General features: G+C 44.1%; 1 pseudogene; it reads right to left on the bottom strand.

The window, feature by feature from the left end:
• Nucleotides 1-301: 301 nt before the first annotated feature.
• LOC145390341 (sulfotransferase 1C4-like) lies at nt 302-6,317 on the bottom strand (annotated as a pseudogene).
• Between the last annotated feature and the right edge of the window lie 4,245 nt (nt 6,318-10,562).

Below are 10,562 nucleotides of genomic sequence, written 5' to 3' on the forward strand. Positions count from 1 at the left end.
CACAACACCCCTGCCCTTATATGAAAGAAACACACAACACACCTAGGCACATAAAACACTCACCACACAAACATTATCAAACCCTCTACAACAATATCTCTCCTTCAGATATTCCAACACAAGCAATGAAAAAACACCTACCTACTGCATTCATATGCAGGGCACTACAACATCTCGATCACAACACCATATTACACCCCCCCCCCCTCCGGACATCCATGCATCGGATATGTCCTTAAACTGAGCTGAATTATTCACTTAGCTTCACTCAGAGCAGGACATACCCAGCCCTCCACAACTAATAGTTTAGATTAAAGGGCATTATTAATGGGCAGAGAAACACACCAGGCTTCTCAGCATTTGAACATCAGCCAACAGAGGAGAGTGGGAAGTAGAACAGGTGTAATGTTAAGTGAACTTTTATCCTTGGGTGTACCTAGGTGGCACCTCCCCGACTGCCTTACTCCCCGTCTCCACCCAAGCCTGGAGAAGAATAAAAGATCCTGATCAATTTTTGCAATAAACAAATCTCTATTGCAGTGGTTCAGTAATATCACAGATCATTGTCTTTGGTATAAATTTTTCATCCTAATACTAACTCAAGATTGGCCATAAAGTGTCAGGAGTGGAAATAAAAGTATAAAGTAACAATCTCATACTCAAATCATGCTCAAGAAAATTTGTGAGTATGGTACCTGGAACTTGGCCTTCATTTGGGGAGTGAAGCGATTGACCCAGTCCCCAGTGGCACCTGTAGGGAGAGAAGAACACAGGATGAACATTGAGAACACTGCCACTAACAGCATACAATACTCAGTGTAAATTCACCTGATGGAACTGGGCCACTCCCACAACTTGAAAACTAAGTCGCAGTTGCGTGGATTTAGGTGAAATATAGCAATGAAGTGGACATAAGTCTCCCTCATTAATAGTTAAATTGACCTTCCACTCTGACGTCACTTGGCCATCAACTGAGCTGCAAAGGGTTATGGATCTTTGTCAGGTAAAACATGCTATTTCACCTTTATCTGTGGGCTCACCTTAATCTCACCCAGCTTATATCTACCTATTTCTAGCAAAGGATGGTCCATATATTACACCATGGCCCGTATTCTTGTTAGTTAAGGAAGGTCCCTAACACCTTTTCCTAAGTGGTTTGTTTATTACGCTTTACTGTACTCTTCAGTGTTAAATAAATACGTCCAAAACCACCATACTCTGCAAAAATAACATACAAAAGGACAATAACCAGCCATATCCCAAAATAAATCATTAGGTCTTCGTAGACAGTTACCACTTCCCATAAATCTTTTCTTTTTATCGATCTATAGCCAGACGCCTTAATCCCGTAAGGGGTGCCCACAAACAAATAACCTCCATGTCATCATGTCCCCTGCCATTTCGCTGCCCTCCCCCCAACTCAAATCCCTCTGTCTTATATACCTCTCCACTCCATCCCTCCATTTCATTCTCGGTCTCCCCCTCCCTCTCCCTCTTTTCTACATTTTTACTACTTCACATAAAACTTTTAATCCTTCTTACTTTCCACTATTTTGCTTTCACTGACTGCATGAGTGATTAGTAGTTTCATGATGAAGCCAAAATTTCTGCTTTTCCCATACCAGCAGACTGAGCCAGGACCACACGATACAAGGGTGCAATATACCATCCATCTTGTGTATCGTTGTATGCCCAGCTTAGCATACTGTAACCTGGTCATTCAAACCTGACATGCTTAACCTACTTTGTCTCACTGGCTTGCATCCATTAATGAGGTGAGTGAAGATGATGATGTGACGACAATGATGATGAACACTAAGATGAAGACAGAGATGATGATGATGATGATGATGATGATGTAACGACAATGATGATGAACACTGAGATGATGATGATGATGATGTAACGACAAAGATGATTAACACTAAGACGAAGACAATGATGATGATGATGATGAAAACGGATGACGACAACGACGCCAGACGATGATGATGATGGAAATGAAGGCAATAATAATGATAATGATGCCAAAGGTGACAATGACGATGGACGATGATGATGATGATTATGATGATAATGAAGGCAATAACAATTATAATAATGACAATGATTTGATGACTGACGATAATAAATAAAAAGAGGATGATTAAGATTATGATGACAACAACGACGACGCTAATTAAACTCACCCTTCCTCACAAACTCAGCCTCTCCCGGCACCAGTTCAGGATATTCCGGGATGAGGCTGAGGTTAGTGGCAGGTCTGGCCTTCATGTTGGCAAAGCTGGAATGCTGGGCCACCTGCAGCAGCTCGTCTTCCGTCAGGCCTGTGGCGAGGAAGTGGTCCAGGCGCTGAAGTTCCCTCAGCGGATCCTTGTTCATGTCTTCGTAGTATAGCCAGAGGAGGTTTGGGTGGGTGCGTTTTGCCCATGCCTCGCTTAAGTGACTCCAGTATGGCCCTTGTAGAACTGTGAAGATGAAGAAGAAGGAGAAGAAAAGAGAGAGAGAGAGAGAGAGAGAGAGAGAGAGAGAGAGAGAGAGAGAGAGAGAGAGAGAGAGAGAGAGAGGGGAAAAAAAGTGAAGGTGTGGGAGAAGATGAAAGAGAGGCAGGGGAATGAGAAGAAAAAGAGGAAGAAGACGGATTAATGCACTTTATACCTGTCAACTGGATTATAATCAACATCAATCAGTTTATTATTTTCTGCAAAGTCCCATTCTTCATTCTCTCTCTCTCTCTTCTTACCTAAATCTCGGCACCACAAATCCAGGAACTCTTCCAGGTCGCCCTTGAAATTCACTGACTTGAAGAGTCTTTGAAGGTGGTAGTAAGACACACACGTCACCCGGATGTCTAGCCACATATATCACCTACGAATGAAAATGTAAACAATCATCATCATCATCATCATCATCATCTTAATTTTCATCTCCACCATTCTTATTTCAAAAGATAATTTAAACGGCTTAAGTTCGTATTTGTGTACTACGGTAGAAACCAAAACAGATCAAAACAAGAAGCGGTGCCAAGGAACAGCAAACCCGTCCCTGTGAGTCATTTTAGTGCTGACGTATAAACACAGCTGGATATCTAGTCATAGATGTCACATATCAAATTTGAAGTAAACCAGGTGAAAATTTACGATTTCATGGCCATTGAAATTTTAGGCCAGATCCACCTGACACTGAACCCCCTACCGCTAACTGGGGGGTGACGCCCATGATGTAATGAGGCATGTTATAGGATGTAGATTTGAAAGACGCGCATATAGGTTTTAGTTTCATGTCAATATGACGAATTTGAAAGAGTTATGGCGAAAAAACGATTTTTTTTTTTTTAGAGGCCCAAAGCCTGAGCCTTGGCTCAAAATTTAATCAGGTGATCAGAAGGTCACAGCCCTTCATCCTTTTAATTTTAGTTAAAATCGCACCAGTAGTTTACACAAAAAGTTGTCAACATAAACAGACAAACCAAGTTAAAGCAATACCCGTCCCCAACACCCTCCGGGCCTGGGGCTGGTAACTAACAGTTTCAGAAAGAGAGAGAGAGAGAGAGATCAATTTAAATTAAAACTAATTAGCTAATCTTATTGTGTAGCCACAACAAGGAAGCTTCGCTCTAACTCTCAGCGGTTGTTGTTGTTGTTGTTTAAAGATTCCCTGCACCTGTAGTGCAGGCCGGGCCATACGTTAGCCCGGTCAGTGGGGTATGGGCTGGTTAAAAAACAGTAAGGGGGGAGGACAGGACCTGGGGATTGCCCAGCACACACGTCCTGTCTCCTTGCTGGCTTTGTGGTGTGTGTGTCAGCGTTTTTTTCTTCTTCTTTTTTTTTTTTTTGCCTATCGACCATTGGGGCCGAAGCCCCCGGTCATTAAGGCAAAAATACATATATGTATATACATTGACACATATACAAACATATATTTATACATACATACATACATACATACATACACACACACATCCATGCATATGTGTCTCAGCGGTTGTTGTTGTTTAAAGATTTCCTGCACATATAGTGCAGGCCAGGCCATACATTAGCCCGGTCAGTGGGGTATGGGTTGGTTAAAAAAATAGTAAAGGGGGAAGACAGGACCTGGGGATTGCCCAGCACACACGTCCTGTCTCCTGGCTGGCTTTGTGGTGTGTGTCTTAGCGGTGTAAAAGTACTGTATGTCTATTATAAACAAGATCTGAACACCCTAAGGTATCTCCTTGTGTAACATCAACAAGGGACCTGAAGACAAAGGTGTCGAAAAACTCAGATGTAAATTTTACGTTTGTCTCAATAACTTGCTAATTGCAACTATATTCCATTCAGATCATAAGGGGGACCAGAGGTGCATATCCAGAAATGTATATCTTTAAAACTTCTGTGGTTTTTTCTACTACGTGTCGCAAAGAAAAGACTGAGCAGATTTGAATTCTCTACTAGGCTAAATGGCAAAATATTATGCTAAAGTTATACACAAAGCCTTTTTTTAAATAGGATTTTCACCCAAAAATCCGTCTCTCAATTAGTTTCTGAGATATTTCAATGTAAAAGAAGCAATTTTTGAATCAAAATGAGTATATCACCTTCAAAAATAGGTCAAGGTCATATATATTTGGCAAAGGTACTTGAGTAACCCTAGGCTACCTTCATGTGTAATGTCATCAAGATAAAAGAAAAAGTGCAAAGAAAAATAATACTGACGAAAACATGAAGCGTCGCCATTTATATGGCGAAGCTTTAAGTTTATACCGCCAGAGAGAGAGAGAGAAACTTCACCCACCTTACAGCATTCAAGAATGGATGGCGGGAGAAGCGAGAAGGGCAGATGGGTTTGGACTATTCTAGGAGAAGGAACGGACTCAGCACGGGCCAAATATACCCCAGTGGTGCTCGGATCCTCGTCTGGATGTTGCTTTAAAAAACTGTCAACCAGAAAACTGGGCCGGGGAACATCTGGATGGTAAAATGAGTCACCACTGAAAAAAAGGATGGTTGTCAGTCTCTCTCTCTCTCTCTCTCTCTCTCTCTCTCTCTCTCTCTCTCCTTCTCTGCTGTTTGTTCCACTCTCATTATCTATTCATATATCTGTCTATCTACCTGACTCTCCATCTGCTTTTCCCTCCCTGTCTAATAATTTACCTGTCTGTCTATCTGTCTGTCTGTCCCTCTCCATTTATCTAATCATCTATCCGTCCATCTATCTATCTATCTATCTATCTACCTGTCTGTCTGCTTGTCCCTCTCTCTTTAACTACCCCCCGCCCCCCAAAAAAACCCAAGCCCGTTGTAGTCGTGGGGGGGCTTTGGGGTCTGGGGCTGGGACATGATGATGGGGGTGGTGTCCTTATACCCTGCTTCCCCCGCCCTTGGGTCCCAGTCCTTGGCCCTACTAATTTTGCTTGGTCCTTTTTCTTCCCTTCTCTTCTTTTATTTTCTTTCTTCTCACCTTCCTAAGGTGTGAGAGCCGTGCTGATGGGATGCAAGGCTGTCTCTTTTGTGTCAGTCGCTAACGGCCTCGGGGAACCATGGGTACGGTAGCCCTTGTATTTTTCGCCCTTACTTCTGACTGGGCTCTCAGGAGTGGACCAGTTTAATTCCTGTTATTTACAATTAGGCTCACCATGGCCAATAATGATATATTAATTAATTCTCAAGGAGCAACGGGAGATGCTCCTTCAAAACCTTCTCCCGGACAGGCGGATCCCCCACCCCCTACTTTTCCGCCTCTTTCCTCCTCTTCCTATCCTTCTGTTTCTTCTTCTCCCCCCCCTCTCCTTCCTCCCCCCCTCTTTCCAAACCCACCATCAGTAACATCAACTTTTGGTCGCCAGACATGGCCCAAGTTCTTCAACATCCAGCCGACAACAAATGACCTCACTCTCCATCTCTCCTTCGACAGATAGGTCCCGATATAACATTTATATACATCACGACCAAATGGAGACCGCCTTTTGACTGTCCAGACTGCTGCGCAGGCTGAGAAGGTGATGTCGCTTACTGATCATTCTGGTCATCCCATTGCAGCAGTACCAGATCCCCACCTAAACTCCAGCACGGGAACTGTTCTAATCCCTTCATATATATCTATAGGAGATCGCAGTTTCCCAGAATGCTCCACAGATATACAAGCCATCTTGTCAGCCCAACACCTAGCAGTACTGTCCGTTCAGTGTTACACGCTTCCACCTCAGGGGCGCCGGAAATACTCCTCCAACATTGCTAAGATCAGTTTTAAGGGCCGCGATCTTCCCACTTCTGTCATTATTGGTGGCACACGACTCAGTGTCAAAGAATACATACCTCGTCCGCGACAGTGCTCTTCATGTTGGCGCTATGGACATCCTGCCAAATACTGTAGATCAGAATCAATATGCCCTACCTGTGCCCAACCCGGCCACACCTTCTCAGCCTGCACAGCAAAGACCCAGGTCTGCCCGAACTGCCAAGGCTCTCATGCTGCCTCGTCCCGGAACTGCCCGGTGTATACCTTCGAATCCGAAGTCTCCAGGATTCGCTGGAAAGAAGGTCTTTCCCTCCGTGCAGCTTGTCAACGTGCCCGTGATCTAGGATTCTCTACCAATACTACATATGCTCGAGTGGCCCGTCCTGTCCCCACTACCTCCCCCATTTCCCAGTCCCACCACTCTACCACCATTACAACCTCTAACTCCTTTTCTGCTGTCACCTCCCAATCTAACACACTTACTCCCTTGGTATCACCAGTCTCCTGCTCCCCTACTGTCCCAACCTCTTTTCCAGTCTCTACTCACACCTCCTCATCTTCTTCTCCGACTGTCAGTGTTGTCTCCTTCCCCCCTGTCTCTGTTCTACCCTCTTCCACCTCCCCTTCTCTCTCTTCTTGTTCCACTTCACACTCTCAAACCCCTCTGGTTACTCTTTCCAACTCTTTCTCTGTTCTAGACTCTTCCAATCTAATTTCCTCCCTATCACCTCTATTGTCTACTCCAATCACTTCTCCTCAACGCCCTTCCTGTTCTGCTGCCACCCTTCGCTCCTCTTCGTCTCTCCACCAACTATTACTCCTTCTGCCACAGCGTGATGCCCGCCGCCCGCCTCCCTCTGGCAAACGTGGACTTCCTCCCACCACTTCGGATGCCAAGGGTTTCACAAAACCCACACATTCCCCCACAACCCGTAAAATGCGTACCTCCCGCCCCTTGCCCTCCACGACAACTACTTCATCAAAGATCCCTATCTCGACTCCACGAACTAGTCCCAACCCTATCCCAACCCAACAAACTACTCCACAACCTGTATCAACTCCACTGCTGACACCACAGACGACACTCCCAGCAAGTGTCGAGAGTGAAACCCTCACAGACATCATGGAGTTTCTGGCGACTCCATTGCAGGAACCCATGAGTCCACAAAAAATAATCCATACAGCCGAAGTCCATTCTGTTCCTTCTGATCTCCCTCCCACTCCCACAGCTCCTTTCCCTTCTGCCCCCCTTCCTTCTTATTCTAGTCCCTCTCCTCTATCCCTTCCGATGCCACCGGGCTATACTGACCATCCCGCTCATCCACTTCCTCCACGTTCTGCTCCTATTCCAACTATTGAACCAACCCATTGATATATAATACCAGTCCGCTATAAATTCGTTTTTATTATATTTTATCCATTGTAATTTTTTTTTCTTAAGCTTTTACTTCCCTTGGTTTTACTTTTTTAGTTTTTTAAATTTTAACATGTCTATTTTACAATGGAATATTAGAAGTTTTGCGGCCCATCGTAATGACCTTCGTTATCTTCTCGCAGTTCATCGTCCTACATTAGTCTGCATACAAGAACCCCGTTTGTCTGCCCCCCCAGTACCCATACCTGACTATAGTTTCTTATTTTCTCCTGCTTCTCTTCCTGTTTCCGCCATTTTTGTTCATCACACAGTTCCGCTAGAACGTCTATCCATTCACATTACGGTTCCGTGTCATTTTGTTCGTGTCTTCCTCGAATGATGGATTACGGTATTGTCCATATATTTTACTCCCTCCCAACCTATCGATTTCCCTGCCTTATCTCTTTTATTAACACAATTACCCACCCCAATTTTATTGTTAGGAGATTTTAACTGTCGTCATGCCTTATGGGGCGACACCGTTACCAATTCGCGTGGCCGCCAACTTGAGACTTTTATTTTTAATAATGATTTATTGCTTCTAAATACAGGAACTTCAACACATATTGACAACAAAACTCATACTTTTTCCTGTCTGGATCTCTCCTTGTGCTCCTCTTCTATTTCTTTACATTTCCATTGGTCCGTTCTTTCGGACACTGTATATAGTGATCACTTTCCTATAAAGCTTACTCTTACTACATATTGCCCCATACTCAGGCCCCCTCGATGGAGTTTTCCGAAAGCTGACTGGCCGTTATTTACTTCTTTAACTGTGCCTTCTATACACTCTTCTTCTTTACCCACTGTTTTAGATATACTCACCTATTTTAATGTGTTAGTTCTAAGTGCAGCTTTGACAGTGATTCCTAGGTCGTCCCGTCCTTTTACTTTGAAGTGTGTACCTTGGTGGGATTCGGACTGTACTGTAGCACTCCATGTTAAACGTGCACGTTGGAAGAGTTTCCTACGCAAACGCAACACTCCGGTTGAACAGAGTGCATTTCTGCTGTTTAAAAAAGCCCGAGCAGTTCTTCGTAAGACTGTTAAACGGGCTAAACGTCGTAGCTGGAGATTATATGTTTCCACCATTACTCCCAATACACCCATTGCATCCATCTGGAAACGTATACGCAAAATAGCAGGTAAACATCTTCCCATGCCCTCCCCTGTCCTACATTTGGATGGGGAGTCAGTTGCAGATGCGCATCTAGTTGCTAACGGCTTAGGTCTTCATTTTAGTAATGTTAGTAGCGGTTCTCATCTCTCACCTGAATTCCATACCCTTAAAACTCCTACTGAATGTACGCCAGTTGTCTTCAAGCTGTCGTCTAGTCAGTCATATAACGCGCCATTCACTCTCCATGAATTGTCTTCTGCCCTTCATCTTTGTAAGAACACTTGTGAGGGTCCTGATGGCATACACTATAATATGCTCCATCACCTTTCCCCCCAGGCCATGGCCTTATTATTAACTATTTATAATCGTATCTGGACAGAGGGTATTTTTCCTCCCTCTTTTTGCAGTGCCACCATCCTTCCATTTCTTAAACTGGGAAAGCAAAGCCATGCCCCTCAAGATTATCGCCCCATTGCTCTTACCAGCTGTCTTTGCAAATTATTCGAGCGTATGATAAATCATCGTCTTATGTGGCTCATAGAATCCAAGCAACTTTTGTCATCTTCACAGTTTGGTTTTCGAAAAGCTCGCGGCACCTTAACTCCCCTCCTAAATCTAGAGACTTATATCCGTTCAGCCTTTGCCACTCGACAATCTGTTATCGCAGTATTCTTCGACCTTGAGAAGGCTTATGACACAGCCTGGCGCTACCATATTTTACGCACAGTTCGTTCTTGTGGTATTGATGGTAACCTTGGTGTCTTCTTAAAGAATTTTCTATCAGCTCGCTTCTTTAGAGTCTGTGTCCAGCATACTTATTCAGACTCATTTCCACAGTACGAAGGTGTTCCCCAAGGCAGTGTTCTTAGCACTACTCTATTTTTATTGGCAATTAATGGGATTGTTTCTTGTCTCCCAGTTGGCGTCCACTCTTCTTTATATGTTGATGATTTTACAATATATGCCTCAAATTCTGACATCTCTGCCCTTGGTGCTCTTATTCAACGCGCGGTTTCTGCTGCCTCAGAATGGGCCACTTCTCATGGCTTTCGGTTCTCTCCTCTTAAGTCTCATGCTATTACCTTTGCTCGTTCTCATCATATTCCTCAACCACCTCTTTTTCTTTATGGCTCTCCTCTCCCATACAAAACCTCCGCTTCTTTTCTTGGCCTTCTTTTCGACTCCCGTCTTACTTGGAAAGATCATATTGCCTCCTTGAAAACCTCAGCCTTGCAACGCCTCCGTCTCTTAAAAATTTTGTCTCATGTGTCATGGGGTGCTGATCGAACTACTCTCCTTCGCCTCCATATTGTTCTCGTTCTCTCCAAACTTGATTATGGTTGCCAAGTTTATTCTTCTGCTTCAGACACCATCCTCCAACAACTTGATTCTGTACATCATCACGGTTTGCGTTTGGCTCTTGGTGCTTTTAAGTCATCCCCAGTTGAGAGTCTGTATACTGAATCAGGAGTTCCATCACTCTTCCGCCGTCGTGCTCTTCTTTCTCTTCGTACCTATGCTATGTTGCACTGTTTTCCTCATACCCCTTCTCTACTTCCTCTCAGTCCTGACTCAGGCATATTTTCCACTCCTAGGACCAAGCCACCATTTGCAGTTCAAGCCCGTACTCTTCTCTCGCGCTCCTCTCTTACTGTTAGTAATGTTTTTCCTTTCCGCACATGTCTTTTTCCTCCATGGCTACTTCCGCGACCCCACATTTGTTCTTCCATTTTCCCTTATTCCAAGTCCAATTCTCCTCCATTCATTCTCCGTTCTCGGTTTTCAGACCATCTCTCCCAACATTCCTTTGCA

The sequence above is a fragment of the Coenobita brevimanus genome, chromosome 14 (assembly GCF_032717465.1).
Source record: "Coenobita brevimanus isolate Jiangsu-jjx chromosome 14, ASM3271746v2, whole genome shotgun sequence".
Taxonomy (NCBI): Eukaryota; Metazoa; Arthropoda; class Malacostraca; order Decapoda; family Coenobitidae; genus Coenobita; species Coenobita brevimanus.